The 22142-nt window shown below is 50.5% G+C and overlaps 1 long non-coding RNA gene across 1 annotated transcript; it reads right to left on the reverse strand.

Annotated features, from left to right (window-relative positions):
- Window positions 1-958: 958 nt before the first annotated feature.
- Window positions 959-10525, reverse strand: LOC309626602. The gene is made up of 2 exons (XR_014243309.1): window positions 10443-10525; window positions 959-10369 (listed from the first exon to the last, which is right to left on the reverse strand). It is a non-coding gene; the product is annotated as an uncharacterized lncRNA (long non-coding RNA).
- Between the last annotated feature and the right edge of the window lie 11617 nt (window positions 10526-22142).

Raw genomic sequence — 22142 nt, forward strand, 5'->3', positions numbered from 1 at the left:
GAGAAGTTGCTGTGACTGATCCAATGTGTCAAAAGTGGTTTTTGAAGGTTCGTGCTGGAGATTTCTCACTGGACGATGCTCCACGGTCAGGTAGACTAGTTGAAGTTGATAGCGATCAAATGAAGACATTAATTGAGAACAATCAATGTTATACCATGTGGGAGATAGCCACCATACTCAAAATATCCGAATCAAGCTATGAAAATCATTTGCACCAGCTTGGTTATATTCATCGCTTTGACGTTTGGGTTCCACATAAGTTAAGCGAAAAAAACCTTCTTGACCGTATTTCCCCATGCGATTCTCTACTGAAACGTAAGGAAAATGTTCCGTTTTTAAAACAAATTGTGACGGGCAATGAAAAGTGGATACTGTAAAACAATGTGGAATGGAAGAGATCGTGGGGCAAGCGAAATGAACCACCACCAACCACACCAAAGGCCAGTCTTCATCCAAAGAAGGTGATGTTCTGTATATGGTGGGATTAGAAGGGAGTCCTCTACTATGAGCTTCTTCCAGAAAACCAAACGATTAATTCCAACAAGTACTGCTCCCAGTTAGACCAACTGAAAGCGGCACTTGATGAGAAACGTCCAGAATTAGTCAACAGAGAATGCATAATCTTCCATCAGGATACCGCAAGACCGCCATGTTTTTGATGACCAGGCAAAAACTGTTACAGCTTGGCTGGGAAGTTCTGATTCATCTGCCATATTCACCAGACACTGCACCTTTGGATTTCCATTTATTTCGGTCTTTACAAAATTCTCTTAATGGAAAAAAATTTCAATTCCCTGGAAGACTGTAAAAGGTACTCAGAACAGTACCTTTTATCAAAAAGATAAAAAGTTTGGGGAAGATGGAATTATGAAGTTGCCTGAAAAATGGCAGAAGGTAGTGGAACAAAAGTGTGACTACTTTGTTCAATAAAGTTCTTGGTGAAAATGAAAAATGTGTCTTTTATTTTTCCTTAAAAACCGAAGGCACTTTTTGGCCAACCCAGTATTTAAAGTGGGTTTCTTATAGTTGGCTCTTGCTTTTAGAAAATCCTATCTGACAATCTCTGCCCTTTATTTGCGGGGTGGTGTGGGGTTAGAGATATGGCTGGGTGAAGTCACCATCTTGCTATTTGTTTTCGATTTGTCCCACCTGTTCTCTGTCCAGAAGTGAGCCCGTGATTCCGCTCCCCGACACCCCCAGAGCTCCCCGTCTCAGTAAACACTGCCTGCCTCAGCCAGGTGCTCGGGGGTTCCTTGGTGTCTCTGAAAACACTCCCAGCTCCTCACATCTCCATCTGATCCAGCAGCAAAGCCTGCCACTCTCCCCGGACGCCTCCCAAATCGGACGTCTCTTCCCCACCTGCACTGCCAGCCCCAGCCTGAGGGTCTTCCCCTCTTTCTAAAATGCTCTTCCTAACAGAAAGACTCACAGACATAGAAAACAAACTTATGGTTACCAGGAGGGAAAGGGGGGTGGGGGGGAGGGATAAGATAGGAGTTTGGGATTAACCGATACACACTACTTTATATAAGATAGATAAACAACAAGGTCCTACTGTAGAACATGAGAAACTATATTCAATATCTTGTAATAACCTATAATGGAAAAGAATCTGAAAAAAAAAATATATATGAATCACTTTGCTGTACACCTGAAACTAACACAACACTGTAAATCAGCTATATTTCAATAAAAAATTTTAAAAAGTAAAAAATAAAAAGGATGCTCTTCCTCCAGGGTCCTAAAGAACTCACTCCTTCTCTTCGCCAGACCTCTGCTCAAGCGTGACCCCCTTTAGCGGGGCCTTCAAAACAACACCACCACTGCTCACCCTTTATCTACTGCTTCATTTTCCTCCAGAGTATGTTTCCCTGCACGACACATACTTGTGCTTCTTGCTTAGGGTTTGAGCCCCCAACCAGAATGTGATTCCATGAGGTCCAGGGCTTGCTCTGGTTAACACTGAATCTTAGAGTGGGCCAGTGGCTGGAACTGCGTCTTGCTCACTGTGGGTGACGAGGGAATCTTTGAGGCCTGAGGAAATAGAGTAATTCTGTTCCCTCCAGGTGAATTACAGGGTGATTCTAAAAGAACAGAAGTTTAAAAAAAAAAGCGGGACTTCTCTGGCAGTCCAGTGGTTAAGACTCCGCGCTTCCAATGCAGGGGGCACGGGTTCGATCCCTGGTCGGGGAACTGAGATCCCGCATGCCACGCGGTGCAGCCAAAAAAAAAAAAAAACCAGTATTACTCAGCAAGTGTTAGCTACAAACACTTTTCCCATAGAGGGATTCTTTTCCCATATAGGTTATTACAGAATACTGAGTAGAGTTCCCTGTGCCTTACAGTAGGTCCCTATTGATTATCTATTTTATATATAGTAGTGTGTATGTGTTAATCTCAAACTCCTAATTTATCCCTCCCGCTACCCCCCTTTCCCCTCTGGTAACCGTAAGTTTGTTTCCTATGTCTGTGAGTCTGTTTCCATTTTGTAAATAAGTTCATTTGTATCAATTTTTAAATTCCACATATAAGTGATATCATATGATATTTATCTTCCCCTGTCTGACTTACTTCACTTAATATGATATTCTCTAGGTCCATCCATGTTGCTGCAAATGGCATTATATCATTCTTTTTTATGGCTGAGTACTATTCCATTGTATATATGTACCACATCTTCTTTATCCATTCACCTGTCGATGGACATTTAGGTTGCTTCCATGTCTTGGCTATTGTGAATAGTGCTGCTATGAACATAGGGGGTGCATGTATCTTTTCAAAGTATGGTTTTCTCTGGATATATGCCCAGGAGTGGGATTGCTGGATCATACGGTAGTTCCATTTTTAGTTTTTTTTTAGAGAACCCGGGGGAAGGTTTTTGAAATGATCTCTGCACTTGTAGTCACAGAACCCAGTAGAGCAAACTCCAACACACAACCTCAGGGAAAGTAAGGGTAACTGTATCAATCATGAGAGGCTGGGTTATACTGCAGGCACAAATGACAGTCAAATCTCAGCGGCTAGAACATTTCTTGCCCCAGCTACATGTCCATCCGGGGTTGGCTGTGACTTTGCCGCACCTGCTCTTATTCTGAGACCCGGGCTGATGGAACAGCTTCTATCTGGAGCACTGTCTGTTGCTTGGTCAGTTCTGGCTGCTATAACAATACCATCGACTGGGGGTACTTAAACAACAAACATTTATTCCTCACAGTTCTGGACGCTGGGAGCCTGGGTTTGGGGGGGCAGCATGGTCCAGTTCTGGCAAAGACTCTCTTCCTGGTTTACAGATGGCTCCCTTCTTGCTGTGTCCTGGCATGGCAGAGAGAGAAATCACCTCTCTAGTGTTTCTTTTCATAAGGGCACGAATCCCATTCATGAGGAATTTACCCTCATGAACTAATTCCCTCCCAAAGGCCTCATCTCCAGATACCATCATATTGGGGACTGGGGCTTTAGCATGTGAATTTTGGGGGCAGGGGACACATTCAGGCCATAGCACCTGTTCTGTGGCAGAAGGAAATGAGCTATGGAGAGAACTACATGCTGGCTCTTCGGTTTCTGCTCAGAAATGACACATGTCACATCCTCTCATATTCCATTGGTTGAAGCAAGTCACATGGCCAAGCGTGATGTCAATGGACCAGGATGTATAAACTCACAGGGAGGGGAAATGAAATGCTACAGTAAGTCAGTGAAATATGAGGGCAAAAGGAGTTGTTGTTTCTTTTCTTTTTTTTTTCCTTTGGCTACACCACATGGTATGTGGGATCTTAGTTCCCCAACCAGGCATCAAACCTGCGCCCCCTGCATTGGAAGGCAGAGTCTTAACCAATGGACCACCGGGGAATCCCCAGAGCTGTTGTTTCTAAGAAAACTAAGTTGAATTCTTATCTGGGAAGACTGGATAAAGGCAAGTCCCTAAAAATACTGTTGAATTACGTTCGAGTCAGACAGGTGAAGACATTGGGGGAAATCATAAACATCTAGAAGGATTCTGTGTGTCAGCCGCTAACGTAGTGCCTTTCAGTCCTCACTCCACTTTAAAGAAACCAAGACTGGAAATTATACACAATCTATCACTGGTGTATGGACTGTGCATGAGAGATGGTGTGGCATTGGAATCGGTGGACTCTTCCCCAAACAAAAGGCTTTGGGCTTCACATGAAAGCCGTTGTTGATTCATTCAGCGTTCAGGGCGGGAAACAAACCACTCCAGGTATTTCAAGTAGAAAGGGATTTCATAGATGGAGTTAAGTGCTTACAAAAAGGCACAGACATCAAGGGCTGCCCTAGACCTGTGCTTTATGTCTCTGTTGCCACAGCTGTCACCCAGAATTCAGGGGCTTGCTCCTGTCTGGTCACCCACACCATGAAGCAGGTGACCAGGCAGTGGGACGTGGGTCCAGCTACTGCCAACACACATGCCTGCCATAGCCTGCTTGCCACCCATTGTGCTAATCTCTTTGGAAAGATTACCTCCCAAGGCTTGCATGGGTGTGTTTAATTGGTAAAACCATATCTCCAACAGAATCCTAGCTGCAAGAGAGTCTGGAAAACATAGATTTTTTTTTTTTTTTAAGTTTTCCTGCCTCTGCAATAGATAATGGGTTAAATATGGTTTGAAAGAAGCTGTGTATCCAGTAAAATTGGCAAATACAGGAATGTTCTTTTATTTATAAAGATATTTTGGGGGGACTTCCCTGGTGGCGCAGTGGATAAGACTCCACGATCCCAAGGCAGGGGGCCCGGGTTCGATCCCTGGTCAGGGAACTAGATCCCACATGCATGCCACAACCAAGGAGCCTCAACAAAGTAGCCTGCCTGCTGAAACTAAGATCCGGTGCAACCAAATAAATAAATAAATATTAAAAAAAATATATATATATATATTTTCTTTTAGACAGTTTAAGTTAAAATAAGTTGTTTAGGGACTTCCCTGGGGGCACAGTGGTTAAGAATCCGCCTTCCAATGCAGGGGACATGGGTTTGAGCCCTGGTCTGGGAAGATCCCACATGCCGTGGAGCAACTAAGCCCGTGAGCCACAACTACTGAGCCTGTGCTCTAGAGCCCAAGAGCCACAACTACTGAGCCCACGTGCCACAACTACTGAGCCTGTGCTCTAGAGCCTGCGAGCCACAAGTACTGAAGCCTGCGCACCTAGAGCCCGTGTTCTGCAACAAGAGAAGCCACCGCAACGAGAAGCCCGCACACCACAACGAAGAGTAGCCCCCACTCACCGCAATTAGAGAAAGCCCGCGCGCAGCAACGAAGACCCAATGCAGCCAAAAATAAATAAATTTATTAAAAAAAAATTGGAAGGATACAGAGAAGGTGAGCACGATCCTGCACAAGGGGGACACAAACTCATGAAGTGTTCTGAATTTTTCCAACAGTGTGAGTGTACTTAATACCACAGAACCGTACACTTGGAAGTGGACGGGGTGGTAGATTTTACAGTATGTGTATTTAACCACAATTTTAAGAAAAAAACTTATCAGGAGTAGTTTGAACAGTGCTCGCCTTCTTCTCATTGTATAACTTAGGATATGGAATGAGCATCTTTTCTCTGCCGTGGTGAACCATCATCATCTTTTCTAGGTCTGGGCCAGCCTCCAACGTGACCTTTGCACGCTCAGTGATTTGAAGCGTCTCTGAGTTCCTTTACCGCAAAGGTTTTTGCCGGCACCACTTCCTCGGCGTCTTCCTCCTTCTCGCCCCTCCCCAGGTCCCTCAGCCACACACCTCCAGCCCTGGCGCAGCGGCAGAGCCGCACCTCCACCCTCCCCTGTCCTCCTTTCCTTCTAGGACCGTCACCCTTCACTCCAATTGCACTGCCAGCTCTATTAGTGTTTTTGGTACCTTTCCTGCACTTCCATCTTTTGGCCAATTCCCTGTGTCAGTGATGCATTTTTGTAACACATTAAGTGGGTTTATCACAGAAGGCAACACAACTCACACTTTGCTGGCTGTGTAGGAACTGAGTAGCAGGTGTGTGGTGACCAACGACTTTTTAAAAATTATTTATTTATTTATTTTTAAAATTTTTGGCCGTGTTGGGTCTCGTTGTTGTGTGCAGGCTTTCTGTAGTTGCCGCAAGCGGGGGCCTACTCTTCATTGCAGTGCATGGGCTTCTCATTGCAGTGGTTTCTCTTGTTGCAGAGCACAGGCTCTAGGCTCGCGGGCTTCAGTAGTTGTGGCACGCAGGCTCAGTAGTTGTGGCTCGCGGGCTCTAGAGTGCAGGCTCAGTAGTTGTGGCGCACGGGCTTAGTTGCTCTGCGGCATGTGGGATCTTCCTGGACCAGGGCTCGAACCCGTGTCCCCTGCATTGGCAGGCGGATTCTTAACCACTGCACCACCAGGGAAGCCCTGACCAATGACTTTGAAAGCAGCGCCATGATGGGTTGTGGGTCTGAGGCACACCTGCGGGTGATTTGCAGACTGAATAGCTTGCAGCACAGTTTGTACTTGACGCAGTAACTCACGTTAACACATCGAGGTAACTGATATTTGAACCGTGTTGGGGACTGGTGTTATTTAACTAGACCACAGTAATTAAAATCTGTGCACATCGGAACTGTGCGAAGCAGGGACCACCTACATTGCCACTTTCCCTCCGCCTTCCTGCTCCTTCTCCCCCTGCAAGCAGGAGCCAGCCTGGGTCCCTTGTCCTAGGATTGAAAGCAGGTGTCTGTGGGTCTTTCAGATTTTGGTTTTTGCCAGAGTCCTAGCCCTTAGGAAAACAAGGATGTAAGGAAAAGGAAGGAAGAACTGGAGTCTCCCTTGTGGGCAAACTGTCCTGGAGAAGCAGGGGGCAATGAGGTATCCTGGGCCATGGGAAGATTCCCTGGGCTGCGGTGGGAAGGCAGGTGACAAGGTCCCAGGCCTGCTGCCCGCCAGCCCCCAGAGAGCAATGCAGGTTGTGCACCCAGGTGGTAGGACTCCAGGCAGGCTGGCCAAAGTGGCCCTCGAGGCTGGGGACAGCACTGTGGCATGGGACCCGGAGCCTGCAGTACCTGTGTGGATAAACGATGAGTGGCCAGCAGGTCCCCACTCTCCCCTCCCCGGGCCCTGTCCCTGTGGGAGTCCTGACTTAGGAAGGGGCAGAACTCTGGAACTGACTCCTGTGATGTGCCAGCCCGTGGAATCGTGGAATGGGAACTGGGGTCAGAAATTAGGCTGTTATAGAAAACAGAGCCAGTGGAACTTCCCGCACACACGTTTGTGGCTGGAGAGTCATGCTTGTGATAATCACGGCTGTGCTACCGCCATGAGCTGGCCCGATCTAACGGCTTTATCCGACATCCACAATGTTAACGAGGTAGCTTATTATCGCCGCAGTTTGAAGATGGGGTAATAGAGCCGAAGGCAGAAGTAACCTGCTTAAGGTCTCACAGGTAGCAAGAGGCAGAGGAGGAGTTCAGACTCAGAGACTGCCTGTGTCTAGAGGCTTCTAACCACCAGGAGGGTGTGGACTGTCTTTTTCCCAGTCTCCACCGTGGCACCAAGCACAGGGGGGCTGCCGGTGCACCCTCTCTCTCCCGAACGTCCCCTGGCGCCGCCCACCTCTACTTTCCGTCTGTAAAGCAGTGATCACTGGCCCAGAGCAACTGCACAGCCACCCAAAACTCCGCTCACAGGGTTAAGCATCCGAGTGTTCACTTTGAAGAAAGAATCTCCTTTACTCCAAAGGATGGAAACGTTTGACAGGGGCGCTCCCACATTTCCAGTGGAATTCCCTGTCCGGTGAGGTGTAAAGCACGGGGCACAGTGTCCTGCTAGGCTGGGACTTTGCTGAACCTCAGTGCAATGATCCCTTTTCACCGTGGGGGCAGAGGGGGGACACTTCCACGATTTCACTGACAAGACAAAACCCCCATTTTGCCCTGAAAGTGGTAGGATCTAAAGGGTTTCATCAGAAAACATGTACTAGTTCCTTGATCCCAGCATTTGCTGGAATCCCCCTGCACTGCCAGCCAGCCTTCTTGTAAGTTTGACAACTGCTGTTTCTGTAACCTAAACAATTTCATATTGACTTTCTAAGTTGAGCCAGGAGGGGCCGTGGTTAAGCCACTTAACCTCTTTGCACGTCTGTGCCTCATCCACGAAGTGAAGACGTGAGACCCCTTGTTTACAAGCAGCACGTTTCCCAGTATCGCCCGGGCAGCTGTGCACGGCAACCTGGAGGCTGGGGGCTGGTCGTGCATTGAAAATGGGCCTCTGGGGTCAAATAAGGTTGGGAATCACTACGTTAGACAAAGCTTAACGAGTTCCTTCTGGACAGGACTTTTCAGAGCCTCTAGAAGGCCTTGTGAATCTCTGCGGGGCAGGGGAGGTGTAGTTTCTTAAATTCCTTGGCTATGGAACTCTTTTGGTGCAACATCAAAATCCAGCCAGTGTGGGGCTGGAGATTTACAGGTGATACCTGGAGAACACTGCTGTAGAACAGACCCGTGTGTTTAATAACCACGGGCCACTACTGCAGCTTTCTGAAAAAGCAGGCAACCAGTGCTTCCCACCAATAGTTAGTCCTCACTTTGACCAGAAAGAGGATTCCGCAGTCACCCACCAGCCTCACTTGCAGGCCTGTTGAGGGACACCTTTCTCCTGTTACTAAGCTGGCTTTGGAGGGGTTTGGAATGCTTGGCTGGCACGGCAGTGGGTAGTGAGAAAGTCCTGGTTCTGGTAGGAACCTGGCGCTGCCACTACCAGCTGTGTGACCTTGGGTGAGTCTCTTAACCTCTCTGTGCCAAGTTCCCCTTCTTTAAATGAGGCTAATGAGTGTAACTGCCCCTGGAGCTATGAGAGGAATACATGAGACAAAGTGGCCTGCACAGCTGGCCACTCACGGGCAGCTCTTTTTAATGTTACTGTTATTAGTAATAGTGATGGCGGTGCTGCAGCCCGGTCTGCACTGAGCCCTCATCCCAGGTCTGTGGAGGAACCTTATTCTAGGAATGTAGGGCCTCCAAAGAACAGTTCTGTTTAGTTTTGAAATATATACATATAGGTTTTCTTTACTGAAAAGCTAAAAATGGATGTCTTGTTTAAATTGCATATTTATTTCTTCAGCTTTAAAAAAACTGTGGTAAAATATACATGAAACTTAAGCATTTTAAAGTGTACAATCAGTGGTATTAAGTAAATTTGTGTAACCATCACCACTATCCATGTCCAGAATGTTTTCATCACACCAAACTGAAATTTTCTATCCTCCAAACATAACTTGCCATCACCCCAACCCGAGGGGCCGCTCTGAGAAGGGTCGCTCTGGAGGGAAGCCCCTCCTCAGGGCCCCGCCCTTCCCCAGGACCCGGTGCCCCACTCGGCTGGCACCCGCCAGACACAACACCAAAACGCAGCCCCCAGCAGCAGCCTCTTCCCTAGCATTTTCTCAGACTTAAAGCCAAGAACAAGTTAAGCAATTACGTGCTTCTTTAACCTCCTCTCTCAATACTGCACCTTCACAATGAGAAAGTGAGGTGGACAATTACATGTGACGCAGTATCCTTGATGGGATCCTGACACAGAAGAAACACACTGGGGAAAAACTAAGAAACTCTGAACAAACTATGGACTCTAGTTAATAATAATGTATCAATATCATCTCATCAAATGTAGCAAATGTACAACTAATGCAAGATGTTAACAATAAAGGAAATGGTGTGTGTGCCCGTATATGTGTGTATGTGGGGGGCTGTAATAAGGGCACTCCCGACTCTTAACTTTTCAGTAAATCTAAAACTGATTGATTGATTGCCACGTGGCGGGGCATGCGGGATCTTCGTTCCCCGACCAGGGATCGAACCCGTGCCCCTCCAGTGGAAGCTCGGAGTCTTAATCACTGGACGGCCAGGGAAGTCCCTTTTTTTTTCTTAATATAGTCTAATAACAAAGAAAGTGAGGCAGGGTCCGTTGTGATGATCTCATGTGTCAGAGAGCCCCTCCTCTCGAGGGCCAGACATCCTAATGGGCGGTGGGTGCCTTTGGTTCTGGGGAAAAGGATCCCGACGTGGCCATGCCTAGACGGCTCAGGGGCAGGCCCCATCCTGTACGGTGAAACTCGCGACTCTGGGCCGTGGTTCCAGCATCCTAATTATGCTCCTAGAACACCACGGGCCTGTAAAGGTTTTCCAGACACTGGGGCTGATGATGGAAACAAGGGGACACGAGTGACAGGTGGGTCTCATGGACGAGGGCCGAGTCCCCTCTGGAGGCGCTGCACAGGCCCCCCTCGGGGTACAGGAGCCACCTGCTAGAAGGCCTGCGGGTTGGGCAGGTTGATGCCTGGGTCCAACCCTGGCTCCTTCACTCCAGGCTGTGCGGCCTCAGCAAAGTCTCCCCGTCTACGACAATGATCCCGCACCGCTGTTGGAAAGATCTAGTTAAGACAACAAAAGTCAAGTGGTTCGCACCTAGAGGGTGCAGGCCCGCCACATACCCACTGTCTACGACTGGTCCCTGAAGTCATTCGAGGACAGGGAGCGCTGCTCGGCTCAACACGGGATCCACGGCCAGCTTTCTGGGCAGATGAACAGGGTGCCCGTTTCCCCGGGCCGCTGCGTCCCGCCAGGCCTTCGCCCCGCTTCTTACTTGGCAGGCATTCCACGCACCCCGCCTCACCTAGACCTGAGGCAACCCTGTTCTCCCGGCAACACTGTACCCATGTCACAGGCGAGGTAACTGAGGGCCGGATCACCTTTTAGGCGGGCTCTTTATTCAGCAAGTGTTCGAACTCGACTTGCCCACGGCCGTGTGCGGAGGCCGAGACCGGCCGGCAGCCCGCGAGCTTCTGAGTCTAGGTCTCTCCGGCCCTTCGCTGCTGTGCAAAGACACCATCGCCGCCTCGGTCAAGTGCCCGGGAGTCGGCTCGGTCCACGGCCCCACGGCCCGCTTAACCATGTGAGCCCTCGGACCAATCCCCAGGGCCAGGACCGGGAGGCCTTGGGATTGGCCCAGCCCGGCCGGGGGGCGGGACTCTTGCTCGGAGAGTAGAAGCCTTGCCTTCCCCTCCCCACCCAATCTCTGTCATCCGCGTGAATCTCGCTCGCTCGCTCGCGAGACCGGTATCCGGTTGGTGCCTTTAAACCCCCCCCACAATGCACCGGCGGGGGCGGGGCTGTCGTATTTTGGCACGGCCTCGCGCGCTGCTTGCGTCATCTTTCCGAGCCTGCCTGGAGATTAGGGTATTTCTGGGCGCGGAAAGTTTGCCCGGCTCCCCGTTTGTGGAGACTAGGGTAAGTTTCTTAAAACGGGTCCAAGGGCCTCCCATCGCCGTTCCTTCCCTGGCCCTAAGGCCTTGTCCCCGCAACCGTCTCCGAAGCGCTGGGTTCCGCCCTCACTGCTGTCTTGGCGTGGCTAGCGCTCCAAGCACTCATTTGATTTTTCTCGTTCCACCTAGAGGAGGGATACTTAAGCTGTGGTCCTTGACTGGACTTCTGTGGGCTGTGATCCGCTTCAAGGTTTATGCAGAATAGGCTGTGTAGGAGCACCTGGGGATTGGTGGGGCGGAGGGGCTTTCATCAGACTTAGGTGCTGAGAACCCTCACAGGACTAACAGGGCCCCACTTGGTCCGTCTGTGGGCTCTTTTTCAGCACGGGGCCTGGCACAGACGTGCTCAGATGCTTATTAGAGGGAAGAGAATATTCTAACTTTATTTCTCCTAATTACCCTCTGCACACTCCTCAGTCTACTTCACAGGAAGACTTGGTATTACCGCACACAGCTTTTGATTGCACACCTCCCTGGTGCGATCAGGCTCTTCCCTCTGCCGGATCGTTCATTCATTCATCCTTCCATCAAACCGTGATGGAGCCTATGAACTAGCGAGTGGAGGGGTGGAGCACAGCGCCAGACACTGGAGACACAGTGGTGAACAAGACAGGCCCAGGCGCTGTTCCCTCTGAGCTCATGGTCTCCAGGAGACACAGGGAGGTTGGAGCTGAGGGAAAAGCCGTGAGCGCCTCTGGATTGGTCACCAGGGAGTTCTGAGACTGAAGGATAAATAGCTAATAACCGAGTCAGGGTGAGGGGGGAACAGCATGGGTAAGATTCCGGCCTGTCACAGGAGGAGAGGAGAGAAGAGAAGGTGCAAGGCCAGCGTTTTGACCCTTGGAGCGTTGCTAGGAAGGTGTGGACTGATGAGATGAGTTTTTTGGAAGATGCAAAACCAGGGGTGCTCTCACATGAAGAGCTGGCTGGCTGTTTACGTGAGGGATGCAAGAGCAAGAGGGAGTTGGGCAGACAGAGGCGGGAAAGGGAACGGCTGAGCAAGGGCTGGTTGTAGAAATCCGACATGTGCAGGAGCCTTCCTGGGCCTTAGTTTGCCCGTCTGTAAAGTGTGAGGGCTGGACTCCACCTTTAAGGTCCTCCCACCTGTGATTCGAATTTAGCAACACTCCAGGGAGGTGAGGGTTTATAAGTGATTACAGCAGGGAGAGAGAAGGAAGGGAGGCGGGAGAGAGTGACACAAACACAAAAGGGACACTGGGAAGAGCAGGACCCAGGGGCCTGCCCAGGTCAGAACCATCCTTAGATTCAGATCCTCAGTTGTCCTGCTGTGGGACCTTGGGCAGTTCACTCCAGCTCCCAAGGGCTCAGGTTTTGTCTTTGTGATATGGGGATAGTTAGTAATAATAATGCTAGGTGACACTGTCTCTGGGTTTTTGGGGATACCGTAGCCAGGGAACTGCAACTCAGAAAAAAACAACTACAATGTTGATTTGCATACATATAAAATAATCTCTGGAAAAATAAGCAAGTTTGCCTCCAGGGAGTGGAACTGGGTGAGTGGATGGTAGAGGGCAGAGAGGGCAGAGAGGAGAGGAAGGAAAGTTGTTTTCTTTCTTTTTTTTACTGTTTTTCTTTTTGAATTTTGAACCACATGGCAAGTCAGAGAGCAATGCCAGGCCTTCGTGTTTCTGCACTGGTCACAGCCAGGGGCATACCAGACTTGAAGGCAGAGGGCACATTAGCAAGGGCACGTTCTGGGTATCTGGACACCTGAGTTCTGATTGAGGTCTCCCACCAACACACCCTGGATTTATTTTCTTCACTCATAAATGTGGAGACAAGTGGGGGCTTTATAGAGGGTAAAGCAAAATCTTAGGACCCTGCTGGCTTGCAGGGATTCGGATTCTACCAGTGACTAGCTGGTGAGCTTGGGTAAATCACTTAATCCCTCAGAATCTCAGTGTTCTCATCTGAAAAATGGGGATTAACGCCACCAACCTAATTGTTGTGAGAATTTGATAAGATGCTGTGTGCGGGGGGACAGTCCAGCACGTGGTAGGTGCTCAGAAAGAATTACTTCCGGGTGGGGGAGGGACGGACTGGGAGTTTGGGATTCGCAAATGCAAACTATTACATACAGAATGGAGAAAGAACAAGGTCCTACTGTATAGCACAGGGAACTGTATTCAATATCCTGAGATAAACCATAATGGAAAAGAATATAAAAAAGAAGGTATGTATATGTATAACCGAATCCCTTTGCTGTAGAGCAGAAACGAACACAACATTGTAAATCAACTACACTTCAATCAAAAAAAAAAAATTACTTTCATTCTTTCTCCTATTCTAGCTTTGAAGAACCCATGACTGTTAGGCTGGAGAAACATAACCGAGTTAATGTTTGTTTTTAACATTTAAAGGCTTTCAGAATGTGTGATGCAGGGAGAACGCGTCAAGAAGCACAGCGTGTCCAGTTTACAGTACAATCTGACCAGCGATTATGTAAAAATACCTGAGCAAGAGGAGGCTCAAGGCAGGCATCCCATGTGCTGGGAGGCGGTGGCGCGACCCGGCGGGTGCTCCTGGCGGCCCTCTGGTGGTGAGGAGGGAGACTGCGTGTCAGCGGAACGGCCTGAGCGTCTCGCATCAGGACCTGGCTGATTCCAAGTGTTGCAACCTGGAACAGGAATGTACACTTGTAAAATGTAAAACGTACACTTGTAAAATTAGTGCACGTATTCCAGAAATATATAAGCTCTTGAAATATTTATTTTTGGCACATACTGACGTTATATATAGTATATGATATATATATTCTGTTTGGGGATATTATATATGTGTATGCATATAATATGATTCTGTTAAGCAAACTGTTTTGGAACTTGCTTGTTTCATCTAAACATATATTTTGAATAACGTTCCATGTAAGAACATATAGTTTTAACACAGTCTCCATTTTTAAAAACTTTTATGGAACAGTTGAAAGCATAAAATATACTAATCTTAAGTCTGCGGCTCAATACATTTTTATATATGTATACACCCATAATGCATTCTTTTTTCCAACAGATGAAAAATGTTAATCTCCATAATCATAATAGTTAATACATTTAATGTGTTCCAGACACTACTCTTAAGTGCTTCTCCACATAGAACCTTCTTTCTTTTTTTTAAAAAAAATATTTATTTATTTATTTGGCTGCCCCGGGTCTTAGTTGCAGCACTTGGGATCTTCACTGATGCGTGCAGGATCTTTAGTTGCGGCATGCGGGATCTAGTTCCCGGGCCCCCTGCATTGGGAGCGCAGAGTCTTAACCACTGGACCACTAGGGAAGTCCCCACGTAGAACCTTCTTTAAAGTTTACATACTATTCCATTCTATGGCTGGTCGAAGATAAATACAGCTGACATTAGTTAAAGTGGTGAAAATAGATATTATTCAGTCATTACAGACAGGAGGGGAAGAGCTGAGTTCTGTTCTGATTTGTGCAGAGGTGACCAGGGTTTAATGTATTAGAGTATAGTTGATTTATGCCCATTTTTATTAAAAAATTTTTTTTATTGCGTTTATTTTTTTTGGCCATGCTGCGTGGCTTACAGGATCTTAGTTCCCTGACCAGGGATCTAACCCGGGCCCCTGGCAGTGAGACCGCTGCGTCCTAACCACTGGACCGCCAGGGAAGTCCCTCAGAGGTGACTGGTGTTTTAAAGGGAGGATGAGGGAGTGGGGGGGGGGGGTTGTGGGCAGTGGCGCTCAAGTGAAAAATCACCAAGGGTGGGTCAGTGTAGATGAGACCGGGCTGTCAGAATTCTACCCTCCATAAAAGCCCTATCCTTCCTGATGAGTCCGTTTCAAGGGAGTGGCTTTCAGGTCGTTGGGAAAGACCCCTGAGCTGTGGACGGTACACATACACCTCAAAGGGACCGAGGAAGGTTCATAATTGTAAGCCCTTCTTAGTAAATGCTCTGAGGAAGGCAGGTCAAAGCCTGTGGTCAGGGGTTGGCTGGAACAAATGGGAAATTCTCCTGGCAGCCTTGGGCTTTCTCAGGCAGGCATTTTAATGAGGGGCTGGGGTCATCCTAGGGACACAGCCTCCTGCTGCTAGAACCGGGCTAGAGTTCAGTCTTCTCAGTGCCAGGGTTTGGATGGAGCCATTATGTGCCAGGAGCTCTAAGTTTTCAGGATGCACCTGTATTTATTTAATACATTCTCTGTGGCTTCTACCACTTTTCACTATGGAGAATAAGGGCTACCATGAACATTCTCAGGCTTACAGCCATCATTCTCTTGTGCGAGTGTTACTGGTGGCTAAATTCCTAGAAGCAGGTTTGCAGTGTCAAAGGCATGACATTTAAAATAGTTTTAATATTTAATATTTTAAACATTACCCAACTGCCCTTCCAAGGAGTTGTACAAGTTTGCATATCCATCACAATAAACATAAATGCTATTTCCTCCCAGCCTCCCCACTGTGGTGGGAATTTCCTTCTCGGGTCCATGGTGACCAGCTCCTCCCACCAGCGTGGCTGACTTTTCCGTGGATGAGCCCCCGCTTCCCTCGCGGAGCCCTTGTTTTCTCACTGCGGAACGGGGCGAGGACACGTAACAGTTACAGCAGGGGCCGTCTGCTGAGCTTCCTCTGCCCACTTCAAATGATCATTTCTTTAATCCTCCCAAACACCTACAAGGACTGAATCATGATCTGCATTTCACAGATGAGAGCACGGAGCGGGATGGAGCTGGAATCGCAGCCCAGTGTGAAGGCTGCAAGTCGCCTTCCTCCCTGGAGCCCAGCTTCGGAGGGTGAGCTAGAAAGCTGCCGTGAGTGGGTGGGGCCCTCTGGCATCTGTCCCAGCTGCCCCTCGGGGGGCATTACGGGGTAATCACCTGTTTGATGTCAATTCATTCTCTTCTGCACACGGGGAGGTGCTCGAGGATAGCGCCATCCCGCTCAGAATAAAACAAAGACGTGTGTGGAGGGAATGGACCAAATGCGTGAGGTCGAATGGCATCACCATTCAGCGCCACCCAGCTGAGCTCGGGGTCGCCTCGCTGCTTCTCCTTCCTGTGTGCCTCCCGCGTCTGGCCGGGGTCTGGGCGGGCAGGGGCGGGTGGAGGATGAGAGCGGTGTTAGGATCCCCGCCACCCGGGTGAGGCACCAGTTTCGCTCCTGCTAAGAACAGGGCGGGCCACGCACCCTCCGAGTCTCCTTCCCCGGGCTGTCCCCGGGCTGCCCCCTGGCTTGGCGCTGGGGTGGTGGGAGAGCGCGTGGACACCCCGTCCACCCTCTGTGCAAGGGGACCCTGCACAGCCTTCTCCGGCCACCAGCCTTCCTTCCCTTGCCATCGCGGCCCGACTCCCTGACACGCGGGCATTGGGAACGCAGGGGCTTCACGCCTGGTCCCCACAGCCAGACGCCCCGAGTCCCAGCGGTAGCAGAGACTTCGCACCCCGAGGCGGCTCTGGCTCCTCCCGGCCGGTCCTGGCCCTCCTGCACGGGGCCCCCACTCTCCCCAGCTCATTCAATTTGAGGGGCTTAGGTGTCTCTTCCCCCCGCCGCCTATCGGCTAAGGTCCACATTCCGCAGCGAGCTGGCCCTTGCCGACGTCTGCAGCCTCATTCCTCGGCCACTTTCCCTGGTCCCTCTGGTGACCGTGTAGCCCCAGCAAAACTTCATGCCTCCCCCATCGCTGGGTCTTTGTACACATCCTTTTGCTTGGAACATTTTCCACCCTCACTGAGTGGAGCCCAATGAGACGTCCCCTGCAGCGCCCCGCCCTCTCCCTGTCGTGATCCTGACTTGTTGGGCATCTCTCCGTAGAAGCAGGATGTCTGTGAAGCTCATCACCACCATTACTGTCTGGCACATCCCATAAACCCCGGGATGGGATGAGCAGTGAGCGAGACTCCCTTCCCCACGGCCTGCCTCCTTCAGGGGCCCAGCCCCTCCCTGGTGGGCATCCCAGCATTTTGCACCTTCATTCGCCTGACAAAGTGAACAAAGTCTGCACCAGGGGCAGAGCTGGGCACTGGGGACACACGATGAAAAAGCAGATGAGGTCCCTGTCTGATGGTGGAGGCACTTAACTAAGAAACAAATATAATTACAAATTGTATCAGGGCTCTGAAGGAAAGGGGGTGGGCTGAGGGTAACGGGGGTGTCCAACTCGATAGGGTGGTCAGAGAAGGACTCTTTCAGAGAAAACATTGCCGTTTAGACTGGCGGGATAAAAAGAAGTCAGCCAGGCCACTTTGGGGGATGGGATGGGCATGACAGCCTGTGCAAAGGCCCTGCGGTGGGAAAGAGATCATCGGGTGAGACGTGGAGGCCACTGATGGAACACATTGAACACGGGTTGCAGAGGTCAGCAGGAGTCAGATCAGAGATTCTTATCTCCATGGCAAGGAGTTCAGGCTTTATTTAAGTGCCATGTGAAGCCACTCAAGGGTTTTAAGCAAGAGGGTGACGTGATCACTGTTTAAGATGCTCTGGAGAGAAAGCTGTCACACTGTCTAGGGGATGATGGAAGCTGGGGCAAGGCAATTGGACAGAGATGCACCCGGGAGGCGCGGTCTCTGGGATTTAAGAATCCCTAGTCCGGGGAGAATCCAGGCCGTGTTCCGGATTTGACCAGCAGTAGTGACAGCACCAATTCCTGGGATGAAGACGAGTGCAGGGTCATGGCTGGGAGGTGGCAGGCGGGTGTGGCCTGTCCTGCCAGCACCGGCCCCTCTGTGTGTGGGTGTCAAGACCGTCCCAGGCACCCTGAGGGCCCAGCGCCCACACGCGCACAGACATCTGTTGATTGGAATTCTCTCCACTATCTTCACTTGGGTCAAGTCTTCACCCTAGGGGGCCTGTGTTTGATTTTAATTTTTTTATACTCAAGTTTTGCAAGATCAACGGGTGAAAAATATGGGTACCTTTTTTTTTTTTTAAATAGAAAATGTGTGGTTATAAATGACTGAGCATTTCTGGTACATTCTGTACAATGCACGGATGAGTCCAAAAAGCTTTCCTCAAATGTTCTGAGAAACTTGGATTTTAATATGGCATTTTTTTCTATTCAGGAAATACCTAAATTTTTACTTGTTAAAAACATTTCCATATGAAGCTTGTTGCCTATCTCAAGTAAATCTTTCATTTTCCTAGAGATATTTTAAAAATTCACAACCTAGAAAGAATGCAAGTGGCAGGCAACATAAAGGACGACCCACAAGCACACAACTCTGAGATCCCATTAAATATGTACGATGGGCCGGGTGCCAGCGTCCACTAGTTCCGGGCTTTCCTGTCTCTGGGTCTATTTCATTTTCTGTAAAACAAGGGTTTTGAACTAGACCAGGGGTTCCCAGAATTCCAGATTCCACAGGTCAGGAGGCTGATCTGCCCTGTTGCCGTATTATTTTTTTCCGGGTGGTGGAGGGTGGCACACGGTATTGCCAACTGTTTTCAAGTAGGGAATTACTAAGAAACTGCTATTTATGTTTGCCATTTAAAACTTTTTTTTAATTTTTAAATAAATAAATAAATTTTATTTATTTATTTTTGGCTGCGTTGGGGCTTCGTTCCTGCGCATGCGCTTTCTCTAGTTGCAGCGAGCGGGGGCTACTCTTCATTGCGGTGCACGGGCTTCTCATTGCGGTGGCCTCTCTTGCTGTGGAGCACGGGCTCTAGGCGCGCGGGCTTCAGTAACTGTGGCTCACGGGCTCTAGAGCGCAGGCTCAGTAGTTGTGGCGCACGGGCTTAGTTGCTCCGTGGCACGTGGGATCTCCCTGGACCAGGGATCGAACCCGTGTCCCCGGTGTTGGCAGGAGGATTCTTAACCACTGGGCCAGCAGGGAAGTCCTGTTTGCCATTTCCTGAAGGTTTAATGCCAAGAGTAGAGGAAAAGCATGTCAGTTAAAGGATAGATAGGGCTTTAATGGAAGGGAACCGGCTCGTTGCCCTTTTGTCTTGAGTACGGGGGAGCCCTTTATCATGCCCAGCACTGGTGTGTGCAGACTGGTGGTGGGAACCCGTGCAACAGCCATCAGAGATGCGACACAGTCCCAGCATCACCTTAGGTGGAGAAGATCTGGGGTCTCAAATCATGTCGGCACGAGCAAGGGGCCAGGAATTGGGAGACGTGGCTTTTACGCTCACTGAGCCTCCAGGGACCTGGGTCTCCTCACCCACGAAGCAACTTGCTATGGGATGAAGTCATGCCAGTCTCCAGGCTGGAGAAGAAAGCTCGTGAGGGATGTCGATGTAAGTTACGGTTACTGGATTGCTTCTTGGTTTGGGCAGTGGGCCTGTTCATCGTGTTTTGAATGAGTAAGTGAAGTCAGGAAGTCTCTTGCCAGAGATTCCCACCCTGGAGACTTTGCCTGGGCCCTTACCTTGCCAGACTGATAACCGAGACGACTGGTTACCTAGACACCTCCCCTTCCGCTACTCATTACCAGCATGTCCTTTGCCAAATGGCCTATTCTAGATGCCTAGGGAGCAATGAACACATTTCCCCCACATTCAGACTCTGAGTTGAAGGGGAGAAAAATAAAACAAGGCGTGGTTCCATGTTTATTTGATGTTGATATTAAATGCAAGTCATCCCTCAGCCATTTCAAGGTTTGGAGCTACTGCCTCTTAGGACGATGGAGACCTGCCCTGACTCTTTAGGTTCTGTCCTTCCGCCGGGCAGCTGACGAATCTCGTCTCTGGAAGCGTCTACTTCTCACAGTTTAGCCGCAGCCCCTTCCTTTCTGTTTGCAAGTGGCTGTGAGTCAGAGGCCGTGCATGCATGAGCCCCCGGCCCCCTTCTCTCCCCGTGCTCGCCATGGCCGGGCCGGTTAACGAACCTCTCTGTGCTTCCAGCTCCTCGATGGCCAGGCAGCTGTGCCCCGAAGGGCTCTCCTTGCCCAAACAGGGGTCTGCCCTTTGCTCCCGGCAGGTCACCTCTAAGCCCTGGGAAGGTCCTGCCTGATGATGGTGTCCGTGTTGGCCCGGGGGCCTTGGGCCTCGCTGGATAGTCTGTGCTAACAGTGGGATTTGGGCTGGGGGCTCGGACCGCACAGAATCAGCTCCACCTTTGGAGGGGCTGGACGCTACTCAGCCAGTCAATGTGACCGACCCCCGGACGCCAAGGCTGGGGCCACACTGGCTGGGAGGAGTGGGCTGTCCGCGCGACTCCATGGGGAGGGGACGGTGGCGAGCTCCGAGCCGGGTCTCCGGACCACCCCGCTGGCCCGTGCGTCTCTTCCCGCGCTGATTTCCATCTGGACCCTTTCGCTGTCATACATCGTCACCGTGAGTACAAGAGCTGTGCTCACTTGTGCGTGTACTGCCAGGGAATTAGGCTCACTTGTGCGTGTACTGCCAGGGAATTAGTGCACCTGAGCGTGCTCTCGGGGACGCCCCAAACTTGGCAACAGCCCTCCCACGGACGGTCTCGGAAGTGTCAGGCTGGGCGCGGGGCCTGGGGAGGCCTGTTTCTCCCCCGGCCCACGGTGCCTGTTACCGCCACCTGCCCTGGAGTTGGGTTTTGCTCAAGTTCATTCTCCACAGCAGGCCTTCTAAAAAATCATATTTATTTATTTATTTATTTGTTTTGGCTGCGCCGGGTCTTAGTTGCGGCGTGTGGGATCTAGTTCCCCGACCAGGGATCGAACCCGGGCCCCCTGCATGGGGAGCGTGGAGTCTTACCCACTGGACCACCAGGAAGTCTTTTTATTCTAGTCTTCTTGAAACGCAAGAAGAAATATTTCTGAAAGAAGCAACCTCTAGGTTTCCTGGCAAGAGCGTTCACTACGGAAGCATCTGGATTCTGACAACACTGAAAAAAAGAAAGCTTTAGAGCTCTTCATTCACCAGTAACACTTGCTCTGGCTATGCCTTGCCCTTGGCTCCTGGCCAGCCGTGGCGTGGCACACACCGGGGCCCGGCTCGGCGGTTTGCGGGAGGCTGGGCTCCCGGTCGGGGGGAGGTGCCCTTGCTCTGGTGTCGGTGCGCTCACCCCGCGGTAACTTCTGATGAGGACTGTTTTCAGTAAGGTCTGCACACCCTCCAAGCTGGCGTGTGCCGAACAGCTTCCCTGGGGCTCTTGCCTGCTTGGGCCGAAGTGGGAGCTTCGGCTCACAGCCAGCCGGAGTGGGCCTTGGGGCTGCAGGAGGGAGTCAGCAGGCGCCCTTGAATTTACAATTAACTTGAGGCAGGTTTCTAAAAGATGCACTTGGAGACAGCGATGAAGACTCTAGTCAGGTTGCCAGCCCTGACGGAGGTCAGCCTTAGGCTGGCTTCTCACTGTGACATTTTGGTGCCGGGGTCCGCCCTACCCAGCCCCTTACCCAGTGCCCCCTCGCCTGCATATTCTGACTCTTGTGTGCAGTGCCAGTGTGAGCACATCGGGGTGTGTCTGTGTCAGAGAGAGCGAGCAAGCCAGAGGGGGGTGGGAACAGGCAGGTCTGATCTGAGGACACAGCAGTTTCAGCAGGTGCACCCGGGCTGAAGTGCCTTCAGACCCGGGCGCCTGCTCCGAGGTGGAAGCGGGGTGTGCGTGTGTCTCCAAAACAGCCCCCATCACCAGATGCTCAGGCCACAGACACCCGGGGACATCCCCTGGCTTTGTCACTGCACCCCAGCTCCAACGGCGACTTCTGCACTTCTGTCCTGGGGTGGGGGGAGTCACAGGGACCGTTTGGCAGATAAAGGAACTGAGGGGCTTGGGTCACAGCCCGCCTGCTGGGAGGCCGAGGTCATCGCAGTGACGGGACGGAGCAACTTGATCCTGGACCTGCCCCCAGCGACCTTGACCTTTCGGTAACAGCACCGGTGAGGACAGCGAGGCCCCAGTAAGAAGGGAGTGGATCAGCGAGGATCCCAAACTCATAGTCTCAGCCACACGACTCTGTTCTCAGGACTTCAGTGT

The sequence above is a fragment of the Balaenoptera borealis genome (assembly GCF_965194805.1).
Source record: "Balaenoptera borealis genome assembly, chromosome: 3".
Taxonomy (NCBI): domain Eukaryota; kingdom Metazoa; phylum Chordata; class Mammalia; order Artiodactyla; family Balaenopteridae; genus Balaenoptera; species Balaenoptera borealis.